The sequence below is a fragment of the Meles meles genome, chromosome 16 (assembly GCF_922984935.1).
Source record: "Meles meles chromosome 16, mMelMel3.1 paternal haplotype, whole genome shotgun sequence".
NCBI classification, from domain to species: domain Eukaryota; kingdom Metazoa; phylum Chordata; class Mammalia; order Carnivora; family Mustelidae; genus Meles; species Meles meles.
In genome coordinates, this window is record NC_060081.1 from 62,119,946 (window position 1) to 62,138,501 (window position 18,556).

An 18,556-nucleotide genomic window follows, 5' to 3' on the forward strand; every position below is an offset into this window, starting at 1 on the left:
CTGTGGCATATGTCAGAATTTCCTTCCTTCTTAAGGCTAAATAATATTCCATTGGTGTGCTTGTGTGTATGTGTGTGTATCACATTTTCTTATCCACCCATCTGTTAGATTCTTGAGTTACTCCAACCTTTGGCTATTATACACAGCGCTGCTATGACACAGGTAGACAAATATCTCTTTAAGATTACATTCCTAACTGTTTCAAGAATATACCCTTAAGTGGAATTGCTGGATCATATGGTAATACTATTTTTACTTTTTTGAGCAATTGCTATACTATACTATTTTCCATAGCAGCTGCACTAATTTGCATATTTTATCTATTTTAAAGTTTAAAAACTGAGGTTCAAAAAGATGAAGTCACTTGTTAACACAGCTAGAATGTGGTAAAGAAAAGTTTTAAGTATGTCTGTTGTATTAATTTCCTAAGACTTCTATAACAAAACACCACGAACTGGGTGGCTGACAATGGCAGAAATTTATTTTGTCACTATTCTGGAGACTGGAAGTCTGAAAGCAATGATCAGAAGACATTCACAAGACAGGAGCGCAGTTACTGCCCTTTGAGGGCAATGGCAGTCTCAGCTGTTTCCACCTGAAATTGCCAATACATTGGCATGACATGGATTATAACTTACTTTCTACATTCTACATTCATGAGATGGACTATAACTTACTTTCCTTCCTTTCTTGCTTAATTCGGGGATCATGGTTACTCTTTGAACTGAGAACAACTCCCTCTTCTCCTATTATCTGGGAGACTGAGTAAGGCTGAAAAGCTGGGTACGATGTTTTCTTTGTGGAAATATTGTTAACTACTGATTCAACACTTTAAAATGTTCTAAGATGATTCAGGTTTTCTGCTTTTTCCTTAAAGCAACTTTGCTATATATTTTTCAGGAATGCGTTCCTTTTATGTAAGTTTTCAATTTTATATTTCTCTAATTTCTTACTCTCTGCTCTGACTGTCCTCTGACCGCTCTCTCATTCCTGAAAGTGTTTGCCTCTGTGCTCTAAATGTGACCTCAAGGTCCCGGGATCCAGTCCCCACTCAGGCTCCTTGTTCAGTGTGGAGCCTACTTCTCCCTCTGCCAGCCTCTTCCCCCGCTTGTGCTCTCTCGCTCTCTCTCTCTCTGAAAAATAAATATCTTAAAAAAGAAAGAAAGAAAAACACTGCTATTCCCTCAGGCAGGCCCTTGCTGTCAACCCTGGCTAAATATGTCCCCACTATTACACCACCCTGCCCTTTTCCTTTATAGCACTTGTCATGATTTTTTTAACTCTTTTTTTAAGAGCTTTTAAGGCAGATGTTTAACCAACTAAGCCACCCAAACGTTTTTTTCCTGATTAGTTATGATTTCTAATTATTGCATTCGCTGTCTCATTATTCCTACGAGAATATAACAACAAAAAAATCAGGAACCCTGTCTGTCTTCAATATGTTTCCAATGCTTAGCCCTGTCCGTGATACGAAGTTGCTGCTCTGTAGAATTTTCTTGGGTGTAGATGGAAGTCTAGATGAACATATAGATGTATGAATGGTTAGATGTGTGGGTGAGTGGGTGGATGGAAAGCTGGTGCTCCCTAAATAGCTTCCGGATAAATGGATGGAGTGATGGAAAGATAAAGGGATGCTTGGGTATTTGGCCACTCAGGTTTTCACCTCCTATCCACGAGGGGGCGCGAAGAGACCGCGCGCGCGGGTTCAGCTCGGGAGCCGGCGCTCTAGGCCGCAGCCCGCGCCCCAGGGGCATTTCCGCCAGCGACCCGCTGGTGGAGAGGTTTCCTGTGCCTCCAGCTGCCTTCCCGAGCGGTCCTGAACCGTCCGGAACCATGCTGCCCCTTCTCTCGTCGTTCCCTCTGGCCCCGTCGACTACAGTCCCGGTGCCCCGAGTGAGTCATTACGGGGCCGCGCAGCACAGCCCCAGTGCTGCATCCCCCTCTCCCAGAAAGGAGGAGAAACTGAGGCCCGAGGGGGCGGGGAGAGCCGGCGGAGGTCAGCCCAGATTCGCGGCCCCGCTCCTGGCTCCGTGTCCCGCCCCTCCGCCGGGTGCTGACCTCTCGGAAGTCGGGTCCTCGAGAAAGGGTCCCCGGGTCCGATCCACCGCCCTCAGCCTGCTCGCGGGAAGGACTTGGATCCCGCCCGGGCCCCCGCGATTTGCTCACACACACCCACCACCGGACCCTGAGTCCCCCAGAACCACTCATGCTTTGCCTCCGAAGTGACCTGAGGAGCGTGAACCCGTTTCGCCATCACCTGTAGTTAACGGAGAGCGTGAAAACGCCGGTTGGGCGGAGCTGTTGTCTGAGCTTTAAGTCGGGGGCGCTCGCAGGGCCCCAGAGGGGCAGCGTGTGATTGCTCCCTCCCTGCCTGGCACTAGAGCCCCTTCCCTGTTGTCTTGCGTGCCCAGGCCGTCTGGGAAGCTCTGTCTGTCTGGGAAGCAGATGGAGACTGTCCCTCGGACGGCTTTGCTGGCTGTGCGGCAGGCAGTACCGGCTTCTGTCCCGCAGAACCCTGATCCGCTGCGCCTGAGGCCGCCCCTGTGTGCAGGGGTGAGGCCTGCTGGGTAAGTGCTGCTGGGCCCGAGCCCCTTGACCAGGGGGTCGGTTGCCTTCGTGCCACAGCGCGGTGAGGGGGAGGTGATCCTGGAGCGCAGGTTCTGAGAGCCTTCTTCTTGCAAAGCGCTTGCGCAGAATGGGGCTTGGTGTAGTAGGTGGGGTGGGTTTGGGGTCAGAGAGGTCTGGATTCAGGTCCTGCTTCAGCTGGTGGCCCACCGCATAACATTGGCTCAGGTCCGTCCTTGTCCTGAGCTTCAGTATCTTTTTAGTGGGGAAACTGCCAGAGCTCTGGGAGGACAGAGGTGTCCTGTGTGTCCTTTGTATTTGAGCCCAGGGTGGGTGGCACGTAGTGGGAACTCAAGCAGTATGTGTGGGGTGAATGAACACTGTAGGCATTTTTCCCAGGAGTTGGTCTTCCCGCTGATGATGGGAGATGGAATCTTTACATGAAGGGCTTGTGATGCTCGGGGTCCTGGGCTTGGCAGCACAGCTTTCTCCTGCCTGGGAAGATGGCAGGCTGCTAACATGGGCTGCCTGTGTCCTGGTCACTGATAGTGCAGGGAAGGGATTTCCTGAAAGTGTTTCCCCATGTTTGGAGGGTACTTTCCTGTCCCTTCCAAACCTGGAGCGTTCCCACACTTGCTCTTTCCTACGACCTTTTAATATATTTTTAAAAAATCTTTTTTTTTAAGATTTTATTTATTTATTTGACAGACAGAGATCACAAGCAGGCAAAGAGGCAGGTGGAGAGAGAGGAAGGGAAGCAGGCTCCCTGCTGAGCAGAGCCCAATGCGGGGCTCAATCCCAGGACCTTGGGATCATGACCTGAGCCGAAGGCAGAGGCTTAACCCACTGAGCCACCCAGGCGCCTCTCCTACCACCTTTTAGATGTTTCCTGTCATCTGTGCCAATGTCGTGCTCATGGGTGGTGTAGGCAGAGGATTCAGGGAAGGTTGTCCTGTGTTTGGAGTGTGCACATCCTCACCTTCCGGGAGTTGGCCCACATTCCAGCTTCTCCACAGACACCTTGGGCCTTCAGGGCCCCGAGGGCAGTCATGGGTGCATTAGTGTCATTGTTGGGGCTTGACTTCCTGTCCGTGCTGTTGGAAACCAGTCTGTGCATGTTACTTTTTTCCTCAATGTCCAGCAGGGTTGCTGCCAGGCAGCCAACGCACACTCCCATAAATCTGGCCTTGGCATCCTTTTCAGCCTGGTTAATGATGCATTCATCAGCATTGGCCACCTGTCATAGGCCATGCACTGTCTCCCTCTTTAGAGTAACTTCTGACCTTTTTATGAGGAAATAGTGTGATTGTTGGGGAAATAATAACAGCCAGCATTTGTTGAATGCTTACTTTACTCTCTGGTAACTACTGTGCTAAGTCCTTTCCTGATGCCTACCTTGCCCTACTGTGAGCAGGTACAAGTTGGGTGCCCATTCCTGGACTTTCTTCTGTTGCAGGTGAGCCCACCATGTGCAGAGGCATCATGGGAGTTCTATCAGGAACATTCTAGACCCTAGTGTCCTAGGTAAGATTTCTTGACTTTTCTCTAGAGTGTTGGTTCTTTGCATCTGGTAGAGTCATGTGTGGGTTCCTAGGGGCTTCATGTGAGGGTATCGGGGAGCTGAGAGGTGAGAAGGTAATGTCCGTGAGTCCCCAGATCTGTTCCTCAGTCCCAGACCACCTAGATCACATCGGGCCCTTGCTAAGTTCTCAGTGGCTGCTGCAGAGGAAGGGTCTCCAGAGTCCCACTGGGTAATGAGAGTTCTCTGGGGTATCTGCCTTCCATCCTTGGAGTAATGGCAGAAGCATGTTTTAATGGGAAATGGGACCCACACATCAGAGACTCCCGTCCCTGGCTTTGAATCTCCTTGTGCTGCTCTCTCAGTAACCTATTCAGAACCTTATTTTCTTTGTTTAAGAAGCACACTTACAATAGAGGTCATTTCCATGCTGCTTATTAACACAGGATTCCTGCCATTTCCAACCCTTAAGATTTTCTCAGCGTTTTTGCTCAAAGTGACTTCTCTGATTCCCCTTGGCAGGGAGGTTCTATGGGGCTATTGTAAGAATGGCCACTCCTGAGGTCCTGTGCTCGGCTGGGTGGTTTCTCCAGATTCAGTCTATTCCAAAGGCAGTAGCATTTGCTGCTCTTCCTAGGTCTCTCTCTGCCATTTATGCACCTGCATTCAAAAGCGATCATGGGCTGCTTGTGCTCTGGTCATTGATAATGCAGGGAGAGGAATTGTTGAAAGCGGCTTCCCGTGTTTGGAGGGTCCATCCCCGTCCCTTCCAAATGCTGATGCCTTCACACACTCCTGCTCCTCTCCAGCTAGTGCTCTCTGGTCTCAGGCATTGAGGGCTGTTGTGTGCGTCAGTGACGGGACACCATAGCCTGCCCTTTCTCAGCCTCCCGTTGTGGGAAACTAGGCTATGTCTGTGTCCAAGTTTAGGTACTTTATAGGGTTTCAGGAGCCAGAATGAATTCTGCATAAGGATACTCTGTGATACTGGGTGGTTTATACCAATTGCCATCAGGTTTTCAAAGGAAGCAGCTTTTTGGATTTGGTGGCCCAAATGTGATATGATGGGAAATAGGAAGGTATGGGGAGGTGGGGCAACACGAGGAGTTTGACCTTGGAGTGAGCACAGGCACCAGAGAGACAGATGTGCCCGGATGTAATGGCAGTGGAGGCAGGCTGCAATGGCGGCCTTCACTCCCAGCGTGGGGGGCGAGGAGGGTTCGGTGGGCGGAGCTTCTGCGCTTTAGCTCTCCAGCCAGCTCTCTGCCAATTGCTCTATCTGCTCTTGCCCTGAAAGCACCCATTCTTTAAGACCGTGTTTATTTTGACTCTTCTCTGTGAGCATTGAGATTGATTTCTGAGCTGTGTTTGGTGTGAAAAAAGCTGGTGTGAAATCAGCTCATGCCTGATTCATTGGGGCATTCTCATCAATAGCAGCTTAGAGAAAGATGAGACCACACTGGAACCCAGACGCCTGTTGTGATCACCTGCTGCTCCGTGGCGTCCTCCTCACTCCAGGAGTGCTGCCTTGGGTCTGGAGATTGTTGGAGGAAGCCAGAGGGGATGGAAGCACCGGCCCTTTCGGGGTGAGCTGGGTCCCAGCTGCCTTGGGGGGACCTCCTCATGGTGAGTTAATGCCAAGGGGCTAAGTCAGCCTATGTTTCTGATACGGAAATTCCAGGCTGCTGTTCTTATTGGACTTTTTCCTTTAGATGATGTCGGGGTTGATCGTGGACGCTGGAGTGGCATGGTGAAGAATGACGTTGCCATGTGAAGCACTGCCGGACCTCCTTGCCCGGTTGCCTCAGCACAGCATGGAAGGCCTTTTCCTTCTGTATAAGCAAGCCCGAGGGAAAGCCCTGGCACTCTGGAAGCTTGAGGTCCAGAGCTAGAGACTTTAGCTGGTTCTGCCGCTCCCCCAGCAGCTGTCACCAAGCGCTGCTGACCAGGAAGACCAGTTCCCTTCCACCTGGGCCATGCTGTCCAGCAGCCTCCACGTCTCCCTGCCTCTTCCCCCTGTAACTTTTTAGAACCAAGAGTTTTCTGCACAGTGCATCCTTGTCCTCTCACCCACCCAATAAATTTTGAAACTGCCCTGCTGCTTGTTTTTGTTGTTTTTCTTCTCTTCTGAAGCCCATACCTCCATGTGCCAATAAGGTAGCTATAAAGAAGGTGGGTCATGAACAAACCTTCCATTTTTTACTCACCGAGCTGTTCCACTTAGTGCACTCCCGAGGCTGGCCTAGTGCTAGGCGCTGGGATGTGGAATTTGGACTAGGGGTTGAACAATCCCAAGTGCTTCTGCGGGGCTCAGGTTTGGGAGAAAAGGAAAACATTAGGAGTGTTGGCTGAAGGACATCTGGGCCCAGGCTTTGGAAAAGAATACGACAGTGAGGAGGCAGGAGTGCCCTGAGTGCTGGCACCGGGGTTCCCCCGGGGGATTTTGGGAGATGGTTCTGAGCAGGGGTGGGTGACGAGCAACACCTGTCCTTTGGAGAGCTCTGTGGCTGGGGTAGGCAAAGGCCTGGTGTCAGGATTTTTATTGCTGTCGCCACGAGGTAGATTTGGTCTCTGAGAGTCACGTTCAGTGACAGTGGTGTGCCTTGCAAACCTTGCATGGAAATTGAAATCACCTTGATTGGGGCTGAGGTCAAAACCAGGCGGTGAGGCCTACCTTTGTGAGTTCAGCACTTTGACAGCCTTGGTCCACAGGAGGCATTCTTGGGGCTGAAGCGTCTACACTGCCCACCGGCTCAACCAGAGGCCCTTTCTCCCTCTCCCCTCTCCTGAACTCCTACCTGAGGACCTGATGTCGCCCACTCTCTCTTGAAGGTCCCCCACCTACTCCACTCTCTGGGCCAGTGTCCTCCCACCGTGGCCATGGTCCCCTCGTGAAAAATGGAAGCGTTTTCCCCAGCTTGGCCCAAGTTCCTTTCCAGTGACGTTTCACAGTTGGATGTTGCCTTGCTATTGTAGGTGTCCTTTCTCTCACACGGACCAGCCCCTCCTTGCCAGGCACCTTCCTGCCAGCTTCGGGTAGCCCCGTGCCCTGCATTCCCTTCCCCTTTCTTCTTTTTATTTTCTCACATTTTCTTAACTGCCTCCCTGCCCTGCACCTCAGTCCCGTGGCATTTCTGCTGCCAGTCAGTCCACGATCTGTAGGAGGGGGCGGCGACAAAGTGCTGGGGAAGAAAGGAGGAGACGACATTGCCATGGTTGCTGAGATGGCCAAGGAGGAGCCACTGACCGTGGCTTGGTCCAGCATCACCAAAATGTCCTTCCCAGTAAGCCGAACCGGTCAGGTTGTGGAGTGTCAGCCATCGCTGCCCTGTTCCTGCAGCCCCTTAGTATAGTGGTGGGCCGGGGAGGTCAGAGAGGTCCTCGTGGCAGCAGCTGGCCACAGTCCACACTCAGAGCACAGCTCTCCTCAGTCAAGAACTTGTTTGCTTTCAAATTGTGACTGATCCTTACCCCAGGCCCAGCCTCGTGGTCTGCCCTCCCCTGCCCTCTGCCCTCCCTGGCCCCATCTGAGCCTCGGCCCTAGTAGCATAGACCTTCCATTCTCCAGGGAACCTGCGGGGCCCTCCTCACTGCCCATGGTCTGCGTATCCATCCTTACCTCACACACCACGCCCTGGGATCACCAAAGGCCGCAGCCATGCTATTATGGAAGGCTCCTGAATGTGCTCTCCTTTTCCTGGCCTCCCTGCTTGGCATGCGTCCCCCGTGTCAGAGACTGGACTTGACTCAGCTTGTGTCATTTCTTTCAGGAAACCCTTCTTGGCTAAACCGCAGCCAGACTGGATTCCCTGCCCTTCCTTTCCTTTATACCCAGTGTCAGTCACGTGCAGCACCATTCTAGATACTGATCAACGAAAGAAGGCAAAAGAACAAACCCCTGCCTTCATAGTACTTAACATTTTAGAGGACAGAGACAGACCATAAATAAAGTACTAAAACGTGTAGCATGCTAGAGATGGGCTAAAGGGAAAACCAGGGAAAGGAGACAGGAAATCTGGGGCAAGAGGAGGAGTGGCACTCGAAACTGAGCAGACAGGGAAGGCCTCACCTGGCAGGTGTGACTGGTGTCAAGGGAGGGCCTCTCACCTCTGGGTGTTCATGGCAGCCTTGCTGCCTCCATTACAGTGTAGATGGGGTGGTAGGTAGCTTTCCTCTGGGGTACCAGGCCCAGGGAACTAAGGGCACAGGAGGCCGAAGAGGACATCGCCATGCTGCATCTGGTTATGAATGGCTGTCACATGGCGAGGGTGGCCACCCACTCAAGCTGGTACTGACTGGTCAGTCTAGGCTGTGCGTGTCTTGAGGGTAGGCTCCGCCTCTGCCAGCCCTGCAGCCCCTCCCCATCCTCCATTGCAGCTCAATGGAGAGGGAAGCCCAGCCACAGGGCAGCCCTAACCCATGACTTTGGTCTCGGACTAAGAGCAGGTTTTCCTCTCTGGGAGTTGTGATTGGTCACAGGAACAGAAACTGGAAGAGACAGAGGGATTGAGTCCTTTTAACCACAGGATCTCAATTACAGAGCACTGGGCTCCTGTTGCAGGTGAGGGACCATTTCTAGAACTCTTCTAAGGGGAGGAGGATATTTCAGTTTCCAAACCACATCTGTGTTCTGCAAAGCCCAGGGTCCAGCTTGCCTGAATTTTTGTGAGATGTGGCCAAGTGACCAAAACTCCTGTCTTCCTTTGCTTTTCTTTTTTTTTTTTTTAAATGATTTTACTTATTTATTTGTCAGAGAGAGAGAGCACATAAGCAGGGGGAGCAGCAGGCAGAGGGAGAAGCAGGCTTCCCACTGAGCAGAGAGCCTGATGCGGGGCTCGATCCCAGGACCCTGGGATCATGACCTGAGCGAAAGGCAGAGGCTTAACTGACTGAGCCACCCAGGCGTCCCCTGTCTTCCTTTTTTTTTTTTATCAGAAACCTTATATTTACCACCACCGTGCCATTTGTTACAAGCAGGATTCAAATGAGCCTCTGTCACTAACAGCCTGATGGGTACAGTGACTGACACAAGCCAGGAGCTCGGTCGGCGTTCAAGGGTGAGGAAGGAGGCCAAGAGTCGTCTTGACCACGTGCACCAGGAATAGCTCCTGGAGGCCTCTCTGTCCCAGGACTATAATTGCCGTGTCACCAGGATACACCTGGGAAGCAGCCTAACGAGATCATTTAGAGCCTGTTGAATTCTCAGTGTCCCTGTGAGACTGTAGGGCTGGAGCATGTTCTTTTGCCTCCTTGGACCTCAGTTTCTGGCTCCGTACTTTGACCATCAGCACCCATCCCCCACAGCAAGGACGAAATAAGTTGATGCACGTTCACTGCATAACACAGTGCCTGCCTCCTACAGTGCTCTTGCCAAACGTCAGCCATTTTTATTGGAGGAGCATGTCTAGCTTGTTGGTGGTTAACATGGAGAACAAGTATATCATGATGACAGACTCATCTGTTAATGTGACATCGCAAATACTTCCTCCTCTGCTAATTTGCAGATACCCCAGTAGGACTGGTGTTAATCATCGCCACCACTGATCAAACTTTGATTAAATGCCACACACTGTACTAAGGAAGCCTATAGATGTTATTACCTCATTCAGTCTTCACAACAACCCAGTGAGGTAGATTTCATTATCTCCCATTTTATAAATGAGGAAACCAAGGCTCAGAGAAATGAAGGGACATGTCTTACTTCTAATGAGTGGCTCAGCTGGTTTTCCATTGCTTGGTATATTAAGTAGTGAAAAATATTGCAGGCTGATTTCATAAATAGCCTGAGCATATCAGGTTGTCAGATGCTTGTTTGTGCTAGAAAACTAGAAATTAGGGTATGTTACTATTCTGTCCCATCTGCTTCACACTGCCTCTTTTCCAGTCTTCTAAAATATTCTCCATCTAAATCAACAGCTTTTAGCATTGAACTTGTGAACCTGACATGTACAGAGACAATAGGCATGTTTCAGCCAACACCAAAATATCAACTGTTGTTGATCTTTACTGTTGTTGCTTTCCGAATTAGAGACCTTACATTGGCCACCACTGTGCTGCTACTGTAGGAGCACAGAGAGCCAGAAGAATGAAGGTTTACTCTTCCGTTCAAAAAATACTGCCAGGCACTACGCTAAGAATAGAGATAACAGTGATGAAAAAGATAGTTTCCGCCCAGAGGATCACACACAAGTACCTAAGATAGTAAGTTTTATTAATCCATACTCCACATTTCTATGAACTGTCACTGTATGCTCAGCCTTCTTGTAAGCTGGGCGTGCAGCTCTGACAAAAGCAGAGGAGGGGGGCTCGCTGAGTTTATAGTCTAGAATAGCAACATCCCACAGAAATACAATGAAACCCACAAAGGTAATTTAAAGTTTCCCTAGTAGTCACTTAAATAAAAAGAGGATGAAATGCAGTTTAATACTATATTTTATTTAACCCAATATATCAGAAAATATTATCATTTCAGTATATAACCAATATAAGAAATTACTAATGAGATATTTTACATGTTTTCCCAAACTAAGTCTTTGAAATCGGGTGCGTATTTTATGCTTAAACATCTAAACCCACATCTGCGTTTAGATTAAGCACCTTTAGAATGTTCAGTTGCCACATACGGCTGGTGGCTACATTATTAGACAGCAAAGATCCAGGTGGTGAGAGGTTCAAGGCTAATTCCATGTAAGAAGAGTGTCCTGAGTATGCCTTCTCTACAGACAGGTTGCTGCATTCTGTGGAGTCTTAAAGAAGCTTCTCTTGCCTAGGTCCCCCATTCTCTGGAACCCCACCTGGGGATCCTACATCCCGGCAGAGTAGGGCTGGCATACATTCACTGTGTCTGATGGAATCCTCACATCATGTTCAGAGCCTTCTGGAAGCAGGACACCAAGTTCTGTAGTGCTTATCTAGTGCAAGCCCCACCTCCTGGAATTAAGCTTAGTGTGCCCAGAGTTTGTACATTCGGTCAGTCACTACTTGTTTATTGAGCACCTACTAAGTGTCAGCCTCTGGGGTAAGCAATGGGAGCACACACCGGTGAATACAGGCCATTGTAAACTCACAGTCCTGTCATGATAAATGAGTAACCAACAAATGAAGAAATGTAATAAATGCTCTGAAGGACAAATGAAAGTTGCCATGGGACTAAACGGGGACACTGGAGATCTATCGTGGGGGGAAGGGGTCGGAGAAGGTCTCCCTGAGCAAGTAGAATTACCTGGGCAGTAGAGGAGTGGTGCACAGGCGCAAGCAGCGTGGGGGACGTAGGGGGAGCTGGAGGAGGGCCAATGTGGATGGCAGGCAGCACGGAGAACTGGGCAGTATCCTGGAGTGAGTGTGACAGCACTGGCTTCGTTGTGCCACACACACTGAGTTCAAGCCAGCTGCGTAACTTGGGTGACGAGTTTCACCCTCTCTGGGCCTTGGTTACCTCCCTTAAAGGAATGCGGTAAAGGCATATGAAAACATTGATATAGCAGATGCCCTGATTCATTGTTAAATTATTGGCCTCCTTTATCATTTATTAAAGGTTCTTCTGCACCATATCAAGATGGCCAAATTTTGTGTTTGTTTCCTTGTCTTGGGGACATTGGGGTTGAAGCCTCCAGAGCAGTTTTTAGAGAAGTGGAGACAGACCCTTCCCCTTATCATTTCCCTTACTTTATTTTAACTAGAAGATTTGAACAACTCACACAACAGACTTGAGTTTTAAAAAGAAATCTTTTCTTTTGGAATAATTTTAGATTTGCAGAGAAGTTAAAAACCTAGTACAAAGATTTCCTATACACCCTTCAACCCAGCTTCCCCTAACAAGCACATGGCTATCATGTAGCCACAGTATAGTTGTCACCATTAAGAAATTAATATTGGCACATGACCATTACCTGAACTCTAGACTCAGTTTGGATTTCACCAGCTTCCCCTGTATTGTCCATTTTCTGTGCCAGGACCCGATCTAGAACACCACGTTACATTTCATCAGCGTGTATGCTCATCTCCTCCAATCTGCAACAGATTCTCAAGTCTGTCCTTGTTTTTCCAGAGCTTGACAGTTTTGGGAATGTTAGTATTTTGTAGAATGTCCTTTATTTGCCTTTCTTTGCTGGTTTCTCATGACTAGAGTGGGGTTATGGGTTTGGGGAAAGAATTATCACAGAGGTGAAGTTCCCTCTTGTCACATATCAGGAGCACATGATATCAACATGACTTATCATATCATGACTAGTGATATTAGCCTTGATTACTTGGCTAAGGGGAGGCTGTCAAACTTCACTGTAAAATTCCTGTTTCTTCTTTTCCAAAGATTCTGGTCTTTGGAATAAAGGCGTGACTTTAATACATATTTTAGAAAACATGTTTAGAAATCTTTACCCAACAGTAAGAGAGCATATATTTTCTCAAGCTCATTTGGAGCATTTCTAAATATTGACCACATTGTATGTTGCAAAGCAAATCTCACATACCAGTGGATCAGTATGATATAGACTACTACCATATGTGACTACAACAGAAAGACATAAAACCAAAACAAACTTTAGGAAATATTCAGACTTGAATTAAATGAAAATACTATATATCAAAATTTGTTGAATGCAGCTAAAGCCTACGCAAGGAGTTCGTAACCTCGAATGCTTTTGTTGAGATTTCCCACCAGTAATGGAGCATGTGACCTATCACATAGGAGACTTACCTGTATTGATACCTGTAGACAGCAATTCAGAGGGTTCAGAACTCCCTAGTGTTCTGGTCTTTGGCACTCCTTCATAACCATGAGGGAATCAGAAGCCAGATTTATTCCCTGGTAGCTTTATTGGGGAGGTCTAAGGGTCAAGATGGGATTCCTTGAACTCCCTTGGAATGGGCTCATCAAGGGCCACTCCTCACCAGAGAAGGATGTGCTAGGAAAACCTATCCATTTCTTTCCATTTTCTGTGGCATTGGCTCAGCCAAGCATCCCCAGCATCTCTGTTTCTCAACAGTAAACTATGATGTGAATGGCTCCCATGAATTGTCCAATGCACGACTCTTATGTGGCTGTCCTGCCCACCCTCAGTGGAAGATGGATGGGGATGTGCCCTGGGATAAACCCAACATATGTCCCTCACTGTATGCAAAAAACCAGATTGAGTGTGAAGTCAGCAAGTCCACATACAGAGAGAGGCAGAGATGCAGAACAGGAAGTTTGGCGGCATTCCAGTCCCTGGTATGTGTTGTGTTGGACCAGTTTGACCCCTGGTCATTTGATTCTCTAAGTTTTCAAAGTTATTTCTTTTGGAAGCATAAGTCAGGTTTCTGTCACCAGTGCATCCTGGCAAAAAGCCCATTTCTTCCTTAACTTGCCTCCAAATGGCCAGTTATTACGGTATTCCATGGACGCTTTGCATGGGGTGCTGTGGCCAATTCGCTTATCCGGGCTGACTTTCCCCTGTATGACCCTGGGCTGCCTAGCTAGATTCCGGCAAATGGGCAGCATGTCAAGTTCTCAGAATAAACATGTTGTGATGGCCCTTGCTCGTGGCATTCAGACAACAGTCCATTCTCAGTGGCTTGCCCTTATTTAGTCACAAAATTTATCTTCTGATCTTAAAAGAGCAGGCACACTCGCTCCAAACAGGAAAGGAGTATATGTATGAATTGGACCTTTTGATGGGGATGATCTGGGCACAAGCAGCTACTCCAGTGAGGCCCAGGTTGGCAAGCAAGACTGCCTGGAAGATGGTGCTCTCAAGAGTGGAGGAAGTGAGCTCAGGGAAACTTGAGGGGGCTACTGGGGGAAGCGGACACAAGCCAAGGCAGCTCTAGTATGTGCAAGGCCTTGAGCAAATGTTTTTTGCATGGCTCCTTTCTATATAAGCAATTTGCTTAAAAATATATCACAAAATTCATGGGCCCATGTGGAATATAGTGGTTCATTGGTGGTGATTTAGAATAATGGCTAGGGAGGAGGTCCTGGGCTATATTTATCATCCTATCAGGGCACAGGAAGGTTCTTGGTAGTATCCAGACACGATGTCTTCCAGTTCAAGTCCAAGAATCATCCCTTCCTTTTTTTTACTATAAAATTTGCCATTATTGCCTAATTTCATACTTCCCACTGCAAAAAGTCTGCTATTTGGAACCTGTTAGTACTGAAGCAATATAACCTAACTTTGTAGCCTTCCAATACATTTATTTAATGCTTGTATATTATTACTCATGATGCTGCATCATCCATGAGCGGGGGTGTCGATACACTAGTTTCCAAGAACTCAGAGATTTTTCCTGGGACTCATTGATGAGAACTACAAATACAAATCTTACCCAGAATATGCAAAAAAATGTGCATGACAATTTATTTTCTGGTCATGTTAAATTTACCTTTTGGAATATTTGTTTCATAAACATGGACAACACATCTTCCCATCATGTCCTGAACTCTTCTGGCAGTAACCACCGTGTTCCTAAAATGTGATTGCTTTCAATGCTGTCCACACTCACCTTCCACATACCACCACCAGCAGGGAGCACAGGAAAGGGGTCTGCAAGAAGAGCAGTCCTATTCATACAATATACATCCACCCTTAAGCCACCTCTGTATGGCTTAAGATGATGAGAGCACCATGCCATCAAGTCCATCAGAGGTAAGAAAGTACATCAATGGGAAGAGCATGAGTATTGCAGAGCAACATTTCAAGTCGTTGGAGGAGATAGGCATAGCAACTCCTGCCAAAGGGGGTGAGGTGACTTCCCTGGGGGCCAGCTGAGGAAGGGACTGCAGAGCACACAGAGTAAAGGACCTCTGTGGCTCCCCTCCCCCATCGCCCTGGCTGCAATAGGTCAGAGCAGTCTGAACATGGTCTGAACACAGAGGTGCAAACCAGCACTTGGGGCCACATCATGCAACTCAAGCCCAAGCATCTGCAGTGGACTGTTGGTAGCTCAGAGTCCTAAATTCAATGCTCAGAGTCCTGGTTTCAGTATGAGTGAGAGTCATCAAAATCACCATGCCAACACCATTTTGGGAACCCAATCTCACACAAACTGGTGAAAAAAATTCTGCTAGCAAGAGTGAGTTCCTCACCAAGCTATCCTCCTGGAACCAGAACTGATCCCATATATATAAGTATTCCAGAATGATTCCATATGTGTAAGTCCTGGAGCTCTTCAAGGCATCTGGTCAACCTCACACATAAGTGTTGGGGGCGGGGGATGGTAAGACAGAAGGCTGAAGAGGTCTTCAAAGAGTGGAAATAAAGATTGAGACTCATAGGTGATGGACTTGGTCTGGGAGTGCATCACTCTGCCTGGATGGCAGTTCTGGCTCTGGTCAGTCTCAACCACTGGAATGAAGCTTAGAAAACTTCAGGGTGGAAATTTCTAGCTAGCAGGACCCACGTGGGGCCTTTTCTGAATTGGGGCACCCTTCCAAGGTGGCATTGTTGACTTTGGAGGGGTTCTTGGAAAAGTCTGAGGAATACCAATCCAATATGCAGCACTTCTTGAGGCACAGGGTCTGGGACAGGAGACTTCTTACCTAGTTCTAATGACGGTACTTCCACTAGACACTGGATATTATTCACTAAGACTTAAGAGTAGAGCAAGAAAGTGGGTTAGATGCTGAGCCAATGAATTTTCCATCCACTAACCATCCCCCACCCACACATCTACCCATCCATCCAACGAATGTTTATTGAGTACCTACGCTGTGCCGGTATTGTTTTAAGTTCAAGAGAAATAGAAGTGGTCTTCCCAACCATTATCCACCCCAAACTAGTTCTGTGTATTTTGAAAAAGAAGAAAAAAAATTGGCTACAGATGACATACCTCTCATACGTCTGTTAACAACTTTTCTTAATTATGGCTCTTGAAAGTGTTTTAATTACTATGAATGCATACAATTTACCCCAAAACTTAGTGGTTTAAAACACTGACAATATTTATTTTGCTCATGAATCTGTTCTCTGGTCTGAGCTCAACAGGATTACCTTGTCTCTGTTCTGCTCGGTGTCACCTAAGTTGGCATGAAAGCTGGGGACTGGAATGATCTGAAGCCTTCCTCATTCACGTATCTGGCAATTTAATGTTGCCAGCTGAGACATTAGCTCAGGCTGTCAGCAGGAATACCTCCACATGGTTGCTTTATGTGGCCTGGGCTTCCTACCAACATGGCCACTGGGTTCCAAGGGTGAGTATTGCAAAAGGGGGTAAACTAAGTGGAAGCTGTATCCTCTTTATGACCTAGTTCCCTAAGGCACATAGTATTCCTTCCGCCACATTGGCCAGAACATTCACATCCAGACTCAAGCGGAGGGAACATGGATCCCATTTCTCAGTGAGAAGAGTGTTGGTTACATGGTTGGTTACATGGTAAGTGTGGGATGGCTTTTGTCTATCTTTCTTTCTTTCTATCTACCTACCTATCTAGCCAACTTTGGAGAAAAAAGGTAAAATAACTCCATTTTTCCTTTTCTGAATGCAACACCTTTTAATGCACAGTGAATAAGTACACAATACAAAGGATATTTTGACATAACAGTTTCAGAAGAAGACACTCCCAATTTGTTCTACTCTTTTAGTTAGAAATTATGATGTGGAACACGTTTGAATTGGGCACCGTGTCTGGAGAAACCATAAGGTTTCCCTCTGTGTCGTATTTCATGTTTCCTCAGTCTGTTGCAGTCTGAAACACTTTCCTCACATGTTTGAAAGTGTTATGTTTGATCCCCCCCCCCAACAAGTGTGTGTGTGTGTGTGTGTGTGTGTGCGCGCGCAGGTTATAACTTTATTCTTATGTTGGTTTAAGTGAAGCCCTCAAAAATAAAAAAACAATGGAAAAGAAAAATGTGCAGAAATGTATTGCCCTTAAAAATGACTCTTGGAGTCGCGCGTTGGTGGCTCAGTTGGTTAAGCAGCTGCCTTCGGCTCAGGTCATGATCTCAGGGTTCTGGGATCAAGTCCCGCATTGGGCTCCCTGCTCTGCGGGGACTCTGCTTCTCCCTCTCCCTCTGCCTCTCTCCCCCACTCATATTCTCTCTCATGCTCTCTCTCTCAAATAAATGAAAAGAATGACTCTTGTGGCACATGATTGGCTCAGTCAGTAGAGCATCTGACTCTTGATCTCAGGGTTGTGCGTTCAAAGCTCCACATTGGGTGTGGAGCCTACTTAAATAAAAAATAAAGAAAGAATGACTCTCTTGCATCTTTTCTCCACCAACCCCCACCACATATTGAATCTTATCTTATATTATATCTTATATTGTAAGTACAATAGTTCTTACATTTTGCATTTTATGTAAGAGCCGTACTATTGACTTAAAATAATTTGTTTATATAATTTTTATCTTCATTACTCCATTGACATTTTTCTGTTAAAATATTCCAGTATCTTGGGTTGGAATTGAACATTTTTTTGTTTTCCCATTAAAACAAGTAGAAACATATATTCCTCATTTAACAGCTTTCACTTAGAGTCAGAATTTTCAGAAATGAATTAAAGTCACTAGGGAGAACTAGATTTATTTTCAACCTCTCCCTAAGAGCTTTCAGACAGCTTCCTAGTCCTGTATCTCTCACTTTTCCAGTTCCTACCATCTGTTGCTCTTTCGATCTATCACCCTCATTACAGCCCCTTATCTGTCTGATATATTACAGGTATTCAATATTTAGTATGTTAGAAATGAGTCTGGTTGAAAGTAACATATATAACTCAACAAACTTTGATCTAAATAAGATTTTCCCATCTCAAAAAACAAGAAGGTAGTCCAAGGGTTTGTGCAGCTGCTTGAGTATGTCCTAAGGAACCACGCTTCTTTTGTCTTTCTGTTCCACCTTCCTTAGCATAGTCCTCCTCATGGTCTCAAGATGACTGCAGCACCTCCAGGTGTTATGCCTGAATTCCATGAATGAAGTAAGGAAAAGGTGAAGATCACAAATGTCTCCAAAGACTTCCTTTTTATTCTGGAAGGGAAGATCTCCCTTCAGACTTCTATCTACATCCTATTGGCCAGAAACTTTGTTGTGTTGCCACTCCTAGCTGCAAGGGAGGTTGGAAATGATATGCTTTGCTTTCCAGTCTCTGTAGTTCTGAACGGCAAGGGATAGGTCGTTGGAATAGCTATTGAGTGCGCCTCTCGCGGTGTTTGTCACACTGTGTTTAATTGAAATGCATTGCTTTGATCCACAAAGTGTCCTGGATATAGCCCCATTCCTTTTTTGGAACATTCTTACTCCTTGTTCCTCTTTCCTCTAACAACTTTCTTGGGGTGGGGTTGAGGTGGTGGTGGCAAGATCTTGGGGAAACACTCATATCTTTAAGAGAATATCAGTTCCCGTGGTCTGTTCTAACTGAAGGTAAGGAGGAGTCAGCATTTTCTCTGCTCTCCTCAGCCTCAGACACCCATGCCTTCAGTCTACTCAACACCCTGATCCCGTATTTCTGAACATCAAGAACAGTCTCAAGGCTGTGGCTTCCCACTTCTCAGCCCAAGT

The 18,556-nt window shown here is 47.2% G+C and overlaps 1 long non-coding RNA gene and 2 other non-coding genes across 4 annotated transcripts; all 3 read left to right on the forward strand.

The window, feature by feature from the left end:
* Positions 1 to 1,781: 1,781 nt before the first annotated feature.
* LOC123926383 lies at positions 1,782 to 6,180 on the forward strand. Of its 2 annotated transcripts, XR_006815234.1 has the most exons (5): positions 1,782 to 1,893; positions 2,412 to 2,567; positions 4,022 to 4,089; positions 5,522 to 5,710; positions 5,797 to 6,180. It is a non-coding gene; the product is annotated as an uncharacterized LOC123926383 (long non-coding RNA). The 2 variants fall into 2 exon arrangements; XR_006815235.1 differs by lacking the exon at positions 1,782 to 1,893 and having other exon boundaries at positions 1,906 to 2,567; positions 5,519 to 5,710.
* LOC123927343 lies at positions 3,055 to 3,197 on the forward strand. The gene has a single exon (XR_006815428.1). It is a non-coding gene; the product is annotated as a small nucleolar RNA SNORA71 (small nucleolar RNA).
* On the forward strand, positions 4,743 to 4,876 carry LOC123927342. Its single transcript, XR_006815427.1, has one exon. It is a non-coding gene; the product is annotated as a small nucleolar RNA SNORA71 (small nucleolar RNA).
* Positions 6,181 to 18,556: the final 12,376 nt, after the last annotated feature.